The 12,500-nt window shown below is 45.1% G+C and overlaps 1 protein-coding gene across 1 annotated transcript in view; it reads right to left on the bottom strand.

The window, feature by feature from the left end:
- Positions 1 to 12,500, bottom strand: part of LOC127920718 (intermembrane lipid transfer protein VPS13B-like) — a 33,763-nt gene that overhangs the window by 19,838 nt on the left and 1,425 nt on the right. The window contains exons 2-3 of the mRNA XM_052504754.1: positions 10,805 to 11,007; positions 5,679 to 5,919 (exon numbers count right to left, since the gene is read on the bottom strand). The gene's annotated coding sequence lies outside the window, so the exon portion shown is untranslated. The remainder of the gene's footprint in view (positions 1 to 5,678; positions 5,920 to 10,804; positions 11,008 to 12,500) is intronic.

Below are 12,500 nucleotides of genomic sequence, written 5' to 3'. Positions count from 1 at the left end.
TTGGGGACTCGTTCTATTCCACGTGCAGAAGCCCCAGAAGCGTGTTTGGGGACTCGTTCTATTCCACGTGCAGAAGCCCCAGAAGCGTGTTTGGGGACTCGTTCTATTCCACGTGCAGAAGCCCCAGAAGCGTGTTTGGGGACTCGATCTATTCCACGTGCAGAAGCCCCAGAAGCGTGTTTGGGGACTCGTTCTATTCCACGTGCAGAAGCCCCAGAAGCGTGTTTGGGGACTCGTTCTATTCCACGTGCAGAAGCCCCAGAAGCGTGTTTGGGGACTCGTTCTATTCCACGTGCAGAAGCCCCAGAAGCGTGTTTGGGGACTCGATCTATTCCACGTGCAGAAGCCACAGAAGCGTGTTTGGGAACTCGTTCTATTCCACGTGCAGAAGCCCCAGAAGCGTGTTTGGGGACTCGTTCTATTCCACGTGCAGAAGCCCCAGAAGCGTGTTTGGGGACTCGATCTATTCCACGTGCAGAAGCCCCAGAAGCGTGTTTGGGGACTCGTTCTATTCCACGTGCAGAAGCCCCAGAAGCGTGTTTGGGGACTCGTTCTATTCCACGTGCAGAAGCCCCAGAAGCGTGTTTGGGGACTCGTTCTATTCCACGTGCAGAAGCCCCAGAAGCGTGTTTGGGGACTCGTTCTATTCCACGTGCAGAAGCCCCAGAAGCGTGTTTGGGAACTCGTTCTATTCCACGTGCAGAAGCCCCAGAAGCGTGTTTGGGGACTCGTTCTATTCCACGTGCAGAAGCCCCAGAAGCGTGTTTGGGGACTCGTTCTATTCCACGTGCAGAAGCCCCAGAAGCGTGTTTGGGAACTCGTTCTATTCCACGTGCAGAAGCCCCAGAAGCGTGTTTGGGAACTCGTTTTATTCCACGTGCAGAAGCCCCAGAAGCGTGTTTGGGGACTCGTTTTATTCCACGTGCAGAAGCCCCAGAAGGGTGTTTGGGGACTCGTAATCTATTCCACGTGCAGAAGCCCCAGAAGCGTGTTTGGGAACTCGTTCTATTCCACGTGCAGAAGCCCCAGAAGCGTGTTTGGGAACTCGTTCTATTCCACGTGCAGAAGCACTGATCTTTCTGTTCCACCAACACCTTATATAATTATAAAGGTCTTTCACACCAACGTCTCCATTTTCTGCTGTCCTGTTGCCATATTGACCGTAATGAGGTGTGTTATTACCTGAGTCCTGTATCTAATAGATAGTAACAGTGTGTTATTACCTGAGTCCTGTATCTAATAGATAGTAACAGTGTGTTATTACCTGAGTCCTGTATCTAATAGATAGTAACAGTGTGTTATTACCTGAGTCCTGTATCTAATAGATAGTAACAGTGTGTTATTACCTGAGTTCTGTATCTAATAGATAGTAACAGTGTGTTATTACCTGAGTCCTGTATCTAATAGATAGTAACAGTGTGTTATTACCTGAGTCCTGTATCTAATAGATAGTAACAGTGTGTTATTACCTGAGTCCTGTATCTAATAGATAGTAACAGTGTGTTATTACCTGAGTCCTGTATCTAATAGATAGTAACAGTGTGTTATTACCTGAGTCCTGTATCTAATAGATAGTAACAGTGTGTTATTACCTGAGTCCTGTATATAATAGATAGTAACAGTGTGTTATTACCTGTATCTAATAGATAGTAACAGTGTGTTATTACCTGAGTTCTGTATCTAATAGATAGTAACAGTGTGTTATTACCTGAGTCCTGTATCTAATAGATAGTAACAGTGTGTTATTACCTGAGTCCTGTATCTAATAGATAGTAACAGTGTGTTATTACCTGAGTCCTGTATCTAATAGATATTAACAGTGTGTTATTACCTGAGTCCTGTATCTAATAGATAGTAACAGTGTGTTATTACCTGAGTTCTGTATCTAATAGATAGTAACAGTCCTGTATCTATTGTGTTTATTACCTGAGTCACATATCTAATAGTTACAGTGTGTTATTACCTGAGTCCTGTATCTAATAGATAGTAACAGTGTGTTATTACCTGAGTCCTGTATCTAATAGATAGTAACAGTGTGTTATTACCTGAGTCCTGTATCTAATAGATAGTAACAGTGTGTTATTACCTGAGTCCTGTATCTAATAGATAGTAACAGTGTGTTATTACCTGAGTTCTGTATCTAATAGATAGTAACAGTGTGTTATTACCTGAGTCCTGTATCTAATAGATAGTAACAGTGTGTTATTACCTGAGTTCTGTATCTAATAGATAGTAACAGTGTGTTATTACCTGAGTCCTGTATCTAATAGATAGTAACAGTGTGTTATTACCTGAGTCCTGTATCTAATAGATAGTAACAGTGTGTTATTACCTGAGTCCTGTATCTAATAGATAGTAACAGTGTGTTATTACCTGAGTTCTGTATCTAATAGATAGTAACAGTGTGTTATTACCTGAGTCCTGTATCTAATAGATAGTAACAGTGTGTTATTACCTGAGTGAGTCCTGTATCTAATAGATAGTAACAGTGTGTTATTACCTGAGTCCTGTATCTAATAGATAGTAACAGTGTGTTATTACCTGAGTTCTGTATCTAATAGATAGTAACAGTGTGTTATTACCTGAGTTCTGTATCTAATAGATAGTAACAGTGTGTTATTACCTGAGTCCTGTATCTAATAGATAGTAACAGTGTGTTATTACCTGAGTCCTGTATCTAATAGATAGTAACAGTGTGTTATTACCTGAGTTCTGTATCTAATAGATAGTAACAGTGTGTTATTACCTGAGTCCTGTATCTAATAGATAATAACAGTGTGTTATTACCTGTATCTAATAGATAGTAACAGTGTGTTATTACCTGTATCTAATAGATAGTAACAGTGTGTTATTACCTGAGTCCTGTATCTAATAGATAATAACAGTGTGTTATTACCTGAGTCCTGTATCTAATAGATAGTAACAGTGTGTTATTACCTGAGTTCTGTATCTAATAGATAGTAACAGTGTGTTATTACCTGAGTCCTGTATCTAATAGATAGTAACAGTGTGTTATTACCTGAGTCCTGTATCTAATAGATAGTAACAGTGTGTTATTACCTGAGTCCTGTATCTAATAGATAGTAACAGTGTGTTATTACCTGAGTCCTGTATCTAATAGATAGTAACAGTGTGTTATTACCTGAGTCCTGTATCTAATAGATAGTAACAGTGTGTTATTACCTGAGTCCTGTATCTAATAGATAGTAACAGTGTGTTATTACCTGAGTCCTGTATCTAATAGATAGTAACAGTGTGTTATTACCTGAGTCCTGTATCTAATAGATAGTAACAGTGTGTTATTACCTGAGTCCTGTATCTAATAGATAGTAACAGTGTGTTATTACCTGAGTCCTGTATCTAATAGATAGTAACAGTGTGTTATTACCTGAGTCCTGTATCTAATAGATAGTAACAGTGTGTTATTACCTGTATCTAATAGATAGTAACAGTGTGTTATTACCTGAGTCCTGTATCTAATAGATAGTAACAGTGTGTTATTACCTGAGTCCTGTATCTAATAGATAGTAACAGTGTGTTATTACCTGAGTTCTGTATCTAATAGATAGTAACAGTGTGTTATTACCTGAGTCCTGTATCTAATAGATAGTAACAGTGTGTTATTACCTGAGTCCTGTATCTAATAGATAGTAACAGTGTGTTATTACCTGAGTCCTGTATCTAATAGATAGTAACAGTGTGTTATTACCTGTATCTAATAGATAGTAACAGTGTGTTATTACCTGAGTCCTGTATCTAATAGATAGTAACAGTGTGTTATTACCTGAGTCCTGTATCTAATAGATAGTAACAGTGTGTTATTACCTGAGTCCTGTATCTAATAGATAGTAACAGTGTGTTATTACCTGAGTCCTGTATCTAATAGATAGTGTGTTAACAGTGTATCTAATAGATTACCTGAGTCCTGTATCTAATTCTGTATCTAATAGATAGTAACAGTGTGTTATTACCTGAGTCCTGTATCTAATAGATAGTAACAGTGTGTTATTACCTGAGTCCTGTATCTAATAGATAGTAACAGTGTGTTATCAGTGTGTTATTACCTGAGTCCTGTATCTAATAGATAGTAACAGTGTGTTATTACCTGAGTCCTGTATCTAATAGATAGTAACAGTGTGTTATTACCTGAGTCCTGTATCTAATAGATAGTAACAGTGTGTTATTACCTGAGTCCTGTATCTAATAGATAGTAACAGTGTGTTATTACCTGAGTCCTGTATCTAATAGATAGTAACAGTGTGTTATTACCTGAGTCCTGTATCTAATAGATAGTAACAGTGTGTTATTACCTGAGTCCTGTATCTAATAGATAGTAACAGTGTGTTATTACCTGAGTCCTGTATCTAATAGATAGTAACAGTGTGTTATTACCTGAGTCCTGTATCTAATAGATAGTAACAGTGTGTTATTACCTGTATCTAATAGATAGTAACAGTGTGTTATTACCTGAGTCCTGTATCTAATAGATAGTAACAGTGTGTTATTACCTGAGTCCTGTATCTAATAGATAGTAACAGTGTGTTATTACCTGAGTCCTGTATCTAATAGATAGTAACAGTATGTTATTACCTGAGTCCTGTATCTAATAGATAGTAACAGTGTGTTATTACCTGAGAAACTGGTGGATAGTTAGTAACAGGTGTGATGGTTACCTGAGTTCTGTATCTAATAGATAGTAACAGTGTGTTATTACCTGAGTCCTGTATCTAATAGATAGTAACAGTGTGTTATTACCTGTATCTATTAGATAGTAACAGTGTGTTATTACCTGTATCTAATAGATAGTAACAGTATGTTATTACCTGAGTCCTGTATCTAATAGATAGTAACAGTGTGTTATTACCTGAGAAACAGGTGGATAGTTAGTAGTGAGGTATGATGGTTACCTGCGTTCTGTATCTAATAGATAGTAACAGTGTGTTATTACCTGAGTCCTGTATCTAATAGATAGTAACAGTGTGTTATTACCTGAGTCCTGTATCTAATAGATAGTAACAGTGTGTTATTACCTGAGTCCTGTATCTAATAGATAGTAACAGTGTGTTATTACCTGAGTCCTGTATCTAATAGATAGTAACAGTGTGTTATTACCTGAGTCCTGTATCTAATAGATAGTAACAGTGTGTTATTACCTGAGTCCTGTATCTAATAGATAGTAACAGTGTGTTATTACCTGAGAAACAGGTAGATAGGTAGTAGTGAGGTATGATGGTTACCTGAGTCCTGTATCTAATAGATAGTAACAGTGTGTTATTACCTGAGAAACAGGTGGATAGTTAGTAGTGAGGTATGATGGTTACCTGCGTTCTGTATCTAATAGATAGTAACAGTGTGTTATTACCTGAGTCCTGTATCTAATAGATAGTAACAGTGTGTTATTACCTGAGTCCTGTATCTAATAGATAGTAACAGTGTGTTATTACCTGAGTCCTGTATCTAATAGATAGTAACAGTGTGTTATTACCTGAGTCCTGTATCTAATAGATAGTAACAGTGTGTTATTACCTGTATCTATTAGATAGTAACAGTGTGTTATTACCTGTATCTAATAGATAGTAACAGTATGTTATTACCTGAGTCCTGTATCTAATAGATAGTAACAGTGTGTTATTACCTGAGAAACAGGTGGATAGTTAGTAGTGAGGTATGATGGTTACCTGAGTTCTGTATGTACTGGAACAGCCCGGTGCGGAGGTCATCAGAGCTGTGTTCTGTCCTGGGGGAGGGGGATTCAGGGGAGGGGGGTGACTGGGTGGCAAAGGGGGGGTTTTCCTCTTCAGTCCCAGACCCAGACCCAGTCCCAGTCCCTGACCCAGATCCCTGGTTCCTCTGGAGGTAGGCCTGCAGGTGTTCATACACCAGCCGCAGACAGTTTACATGCTCCTGGCCCCAGAACACCTAAACACACACAATGAGAATATTACATGACAGGGTACTACTATAGAGGGTAGGATGGGGTTAAGGATGGGGTTGGGGGTTAAGGATGGGGTTAAGGATGGGGTTGGGGTTAAGGATGGGGTTGGGGGTTAAGGATGGGGTTGGGGGTTAAGGATGGGGTTGGGGGTTAAGGATGGGGTTGGGGGTTAAGGTGGAGTTAAGGATGGGGTTGGGGCTTTGGGGTTAATTATGGGGTTGGGGGTTAAGGATGGGGTTGGGGGTTAAGGTGGGGTTAAGGATGGGGTTGGGGTTAGGGATGGGTTTGGGGGTTAAGGATGGGGTTGGGGTTAAGGATGAGGTTGGGGGTTAAGGATGGGGGTTAAGGATGGTGTTGGGGGTTAAGGTTGGGGTTGGGGGTTAAGGATGGGGTTGGGGGTTAAAGATGAGGTTGGGGGTTAAGGTTGGGGGTTAAGGATGGGGTTGGGGATTAAGCATGGGGTTGGGGGTTAAGGATGGGGTTGGGGGTTAAGGATGGGGTTGGGTGTTAAGGATGGGGTTGGGGTTTAAGGATGGGGCTGGGGGTTAAGTTTGGGGGTTAAGGATGGGGTTGGGTTAAGGACGGGGTTTGGGTAAAGGATGGGGTTGGGGCTGGGGCTGGGGTTAAAGATGGTGTTGGGGGTTAAGGATGGGGTTAGGAGTTAAGGATGGGGTTGGGGTAAAGAATGGGGTTGGAGTTAAGGATGGGGTTGGGGGTTAAGGATGAGTTTAGGGGTTAAGGATGGGGTTGGGGCTAGTAGCTAGGGGTTAATAATGGGGTTAAGGATGGGTTCGGGGTTAAGGATGGTTGGGGGTTAAGAATGGGGTAGGGGTGAAGGATAGGGTTGGGTTGGGGGTTAAGGATGGGGTTGGGGGTTAAGGATGGGGTTGGATGGAGTTAGGTTTAAGGATGGGGTTTGGGCTGGGGGTTAAGGATGGGGGTTAAGGATGGGGTTGATGCTGGGGGTTAAGGATGGGTTTGGGGTTTAATGATGGGGTTGGGGGTTAATGATGGGGTTTGGGCTGGGGGTTAAGGATGGGAATGGGGGTTAAGGATGGTGTTGGGGTTTAAGGATGGGGCTGGGCCTGAGGGTTAAGGATGGAGTTGGGGCTGGGGGTTTAGGATGGGGTTGGGGGATAAGGATGGAGTTGGGGTTGGGGGTTAAGGATGGGGTTGGGGCTGGGGGTAAGGATAGGGAAGGGGGTTAAGGATGGGTTTGGGGTTTAAGGATGGGGTTGGGGCTGGGGGTTAAGGATGGGGTTAAAGAAGGGGTTGTGGGTTAAGGATGGGGTTGGGGATTGGGTTGGGGGTTAAGGAGAGGGTCGAGTTCGGGAAGGGGTTGGGGGTTGGGGATGGGCTGGGGATTGGGGTTGAGATTGGGGGTTAAGTATGGGGCGGGGGTTGGGCTGGGGCTTGGGGAAGGGGTTTGGACAGGAAGGCAGGAATCTCTGAGTCAAAAAAATAGTTGAGACACAGAACCAGACTGGGCTCTACTCTGCTGTGGAGGAGGGTGACTAAACGTAACAACAGGAACATGTGGGTATTTCTCAAGTTTGGAGCTGGAACGGAAGGAATCTGGGTGGTTTTTGTACAAACACCACAAACACTCTGTATTTGCAGAAGGAAGTGTATGATTATGTATTAGGTGTTGAGTCGTTGGGGTTGGGGTGAGGGTTAAGGATGGGTGGGTTTGGGGTGAGGGTTAAGGATGGGTTTGGGGATTAAGGATGGGGTTGGGGGTTGAGGATGGGGTTGGGGGTTAAGGATGGGGTTGGGGGTTAAGGATGGGGTTGGGGGTTAAGGATGGGGTTGGGGATTAAGGATTGGGTTGGGGCTGAGGGGTAAGGGTGGGGTTGGGAGTTAAGGGTGGGGTTGGGGGTTAAGGATGGGGTTGGGGTTAAAGGATGGGTTTGGGGGTTAAGGATGGGGTTGGGGGTTAAGGATGGGGTTGGGGGTTAAGGATGGGGTTGGGGGTTGAGGATGGGGCTGGGGTTTAAGGATGGGTTTGGGGATTAAGGATGGGGTTGGGGATTAAGGATGGAGTTGGGGCTGAGGGGTAAGGATGGGGTTGGGGGTTAAGGGTGGGGTTGGGGGTTAAGGGTGGGGTTTGGGCTGGGGGTTAAGGATCAGTTTGGGGATTAAGGATGGGTTTGGGGGTTGAGGATGGGGGTTAAGGATGGGGTTGGGGGTTAATGGTGGGGTTGGGGGTTAATGATGGGGTTTGGGCTGGGGGTTAAGGATCGGTTTGGGGATTAAGGATGGGTTTGGGGGTTGAGGATGGGGGTTAAGGATGGGGTTGGGGGTTAATGATGGGGTTGGGGGTTGAGGATGGGGGTTAAGGATGGGGTTGGGGGTTGAGGATGAGGTTGGGGGTTAAGGATGGGGTTGAGGTTGGGGGTTAAGGATGGGGTTGAGGTTGGGGGTTAAGGGTGGGGTTTGGGCTGGGGGTTAAGGATCGGTTTGGGGATTAACGATGGGTTTGGGGGTTGAGGATGGGGTTAAGGATGGGGTTGGGGGTTAAGGATGGGGTTGGGGGTTGAGGATGGGGTTGGGGGTTAAGGATGGGGTTGGGGGTTGAGGATGAGGTTGGGGGTTAAGGATGGGGTTGAGGTTGGGGGTTAAGGATGGGGTTGGGGCTGGGGGTTAAGGATGGGTTTGGGGATTAAGGAAGGGTTTGGGGATTAAGGAAGGGGTTGGGGCTGAGGGGTAAGGATGGGGTTGGGGTTTAAGGGGTGGGGTTGGGGGTTAAGGATGGGGTTGGGGGTTAAGGTTGGGGGTTAAGGATGGGTTTGGAGATTAAGGATGGGGTTGGGGCTGAGGGTTAAGGATGGAGTTAAGGATGGGGTTAGGGGGTTAAGGATGGGGTTAGGGGGAAGTTAAGGATGGGGTTAGGGGTTTAGGAGAGGGTAGAGTTCGGGGGTTGGGATTGGGGGTGAGGGTTAAGGATGGGGTTGGGGGTTAATGATGGGGTTGGGGATGGGCTGGGGTTGGGGTTGAGATTGGGGGTTAAGGATGGGGCGGGTGGTTGGGTTGGGGATGGGGTTTGGACAGGAAGGCAGGAATCTCTGAGTCAAAAAACAGTTGAGACACAGAACCAGACTGGGCTCTACTCTGCTGTGGAGGAGGGTGACTAAACGTAACAACAGGAACATGTGGGTATTTCTCAGGTTTGGAGCTGGAACGGAAGGAATCTGGGTGGTTTTTTGTACAAACACCACAAACACTCCGTATTTGCAGAAGGAAGTGTATGATTATGTATTAGGTGTTGAGTCGTTGGGGTTGGGGTGAGGGTTAAGGATGGGTGGGTTTGGGGTGAGGGTGAAGGATGAAGGAAGTGTATGATTATGTATTAGGTGTTGAGTCGTGACTGATCTTTCTGTTAATGGCTCGCAATAAGTGCATTAGACAAAACGTCTGGAAGTTTCCCCCTGTTGTAATGTGGAAAACTTACAGCAGTCTGTACCCTAACAGTAGAAGTACCAGTCTGTACCCTAACAGTAGAAGTACCAGTCTGTACCCTGACAGTAGAAGTACCAGTCTGTACCCTAACAGTAGAAGTACCAGTCTGTACCCTAACAGTAGAAGTACCAGTCTGTACCCTGACAGTAGAAGTACCAGTCTGTACCCTGACAGTAGAAGTACCAGTCTGTACCCTGACAGTAGAAGTACCAGTCTGTACCCTAACAGTAGAAGTACCAGTCTGTACCCTAACAGTAGAAGTACCAGTCTGTACCCTAACAGTAGAAGTACCAGTCTGTACCCTGACAGTAGAAGTACCAGTCTGTACCCTGACAGTAGAAGTACCAGTCTGTACCCTGACAGTAGAAGTACCAGTCTGTACCCTAACAGTAGAAGTACCAGTCTGTACCCTGACAGTAGAAGTACCAGTCTGTACCCTAACAGTAGAAGTACCAGTCTGTACCCTAACAGTAGAAGTACCAGTCTGTACCCTAACAGTAGAAGTACCAGTCTGTACCCTAACAGTAGAAGTACCAGTCTGTACCCTAACAGTAGAAGTACCAGTCTGTACCCTAACAGTAGAAGTACCAGTCTGTACCCTAACAGTAGAAGTACCAGTCGATCCCTAACAGTAGAAGTACCAGTCGATCCCTAACAATAGAAGTACCAGTCGATCCCTAACAGTAGAAGTACCAGTCTGCACCCTAACAGTAGAAGTACCAGTCGATCCCTAACAGTAGAAATACCAGTCGATCCCTAACAATAGAAGTACCAGTCGATCCCTAACAGTAGAAGTACCAGTCGATCCCTAACAGTAGAAGTACCAGTCGATCCCTAACAGTAGAAGTACCAGTCGATCCCTAACAGTAGAAGTACCAGTCGATCCCTAACAGTAGAAGTACCAGTCGATCCCTAACAGTAGAAATACCAGTCGATCCCTAACAATAGAAGTACCAGTCGATCCCTAACAGTAGAAGTACCAGTCGATCCCTAACAGTAGAAGTACCAGTCGATCCCTAACAGTAGAAGTACCAGTCGATCCCTAACAGTAGAAGTACCAGTCAATCCCTAACAGTCATGAAAGTGATAAATAACCAGTAGAGGTCATTAGTAGAGGTCATTAGAGTGATGAATAACCAGTAGAGGTCATTAGGGTGAGGTCATTAGGGTGATGAATGACAGTATGGGGAAAATGTTTGGTCTCATCAGATCTCTGACAGAAAGGTGGACTAACTCTGTGTTACTGAATTAGGGTGGGAATGGCACACAGGGTTGTAAATAATCTGATACTTTTCTCTAAATTCTGTTAGTTTCCCAGAAAACCTGGTTGGAAGAATTCCCGGAATCAGGAAGGAATGAGGAGGAAATCAGGGAGCCTCCAACCAGAGGATTGTGGGTGTTCCCTCTCACCTGCAGTAGGCCTCCCTTCAGGTCCAGCAGTAGTTTAGGGGTCCCAGTCTCAGGTTCAGGACTGCCGCTGTGCCTACACCACCTGGCCTCTAGGGCGGCGCTACAGGAGAAAGGCCCCAGCAGCAGACGGCTCCGATCCTTCAGACCCGTCCTCAACAGGATATCCTGCAGCTCCAGCAGCACTGAGACTGACTGGACCGGGTCTACAAGGAGAGACATACAGTATAACCCATCAGCAAAGGGTTTGTGTAACGTAGAGCTGGCACCTTGTAGCTTTAAACACCTCTAAAAACAACCAGTTCAACTTCAGAGAGACATACAGTATTAAAGGGTTTGTGTAACGTAGAGCTGGCACCTTGTAGCTCTAAACACCTCTAACGTACAATGACTTGGTTTGCAGTGGTTTATAACATGATTCAGGCACATTTTCATAACGCATTGTGGTTAACGGCAAGTGTAATTAGGGAAATTTTCTGTTATGAAAAAAAAAATGGTTTTGGGGCTCAACTACAATCACAGAAAGAGTGAAAATAAATCTACACGTAAAAAAATTGGTGAGCTTCCCCTTTAACTCCAAACCCCTTTAACGCTAAAGAAAGAGCAAGGGAGAGAGAGGATATCCCTGTCTTGTACCTCTCCAACATCACAACACCCAAATATCACAGTTGAACTTGATGAGAAGCAGATGAGCTAGCCGTTGGTTCCTACAGTGAGACGTGTGAACCAGGACAGACACTTGGTCAGACAAAAACAGGACAGTTCTGGCTCAGTCCATTCTCCTTCCAGTCGTGACAGAGGGATTGACCTCGGCTACGACCTTGGTTAGGATCCAAGCTCGACGAACTCATAAATCTCCATAAACCTTTGGTCTCCGCCTCTGGCTGACAATGGACGTCTCTGGTCTGGTCTGGTCTGTCAGTCAACAGAATACTTGGATGCTGTCCTGTGTATGAGTAATCTGTCCTGAGAACCAACTCTTTAGCGGCCCTTTAAACTGCTGCCTGCCTGCAGGGGAACCCAGAGAACCAACTCTTTAACAGCCCTTTAAACTGCTGCCTGCCGGGGAACCCAGAGAACCAACTCTTTAACGGCCCTTTAAACTGCTGCCTGCCTGCCGGGGAACCCAGAGAACCAACTCTTTAACGGCCCTTTAAACTGCTGCCTGCCTGCAGGGGAACCTAGAGAACCAACTCTTTAACGGCCCTTTAAACTGCTGCCTGCCTGCCTGCCGGGGAACACAGAGAACCAACTCTTTAATGGCCCTTTAAACTGCTGCCTGCCGGGGAACACAGAGAACCAACTCTTTAACGGCCCTTTAAACTGCTACCTGCCGGGGAACCCAGAGAACCAACTCTTTAACGGCCCTTTAAACTGCTGCCTGCCGGGGAACCCAGAGAACCAACTCTTTAACGGGCCCTTTAAACTGCTGCCTGCCGGGGAACCCAGAGAACCAACTCTTTAACGGCCCTTTAAACTGCTGCCTGCAGGGGAACCCAGAGAACCAACTCTTTAACGGCCCTTTAAACTGCTGCCTGCCTGCAGGGGAACCCAGAGAACCAACTCTTTAACGGCCCTTTAAACTGCTGCCTGCCTGCCGGGGAACCTAGAGAACCAACTCTTTAATGGCCCTTTAAACTGCTGCCTGCCTGCCTGTCGGGGAACCCAGAGAACCAACTCTTTAACGGCCCTTTAAACT

This window comes from Oncorhynchus keta, unplaced genomic scaffold, assembly GCF_023373465.1.
Source record: "Oncorhynchus keta strain PuntledgeMale-10-30-2019 unplaced genomic scaffold, Oket_V2 Un_contig_2037_pilon_pilon, whole genome shotgun sequence".
NCBI lineage: Eukaryota > Metazoa > Chordata > Actinopteri > Salmoniformes > Salmonidae > Oncorhynchus > Oncorhynchus keta.
Note: the sequence above shows the minus strand (reverse complement) of the source record. Positions and strands in the feature narration are given on the sequence as shown.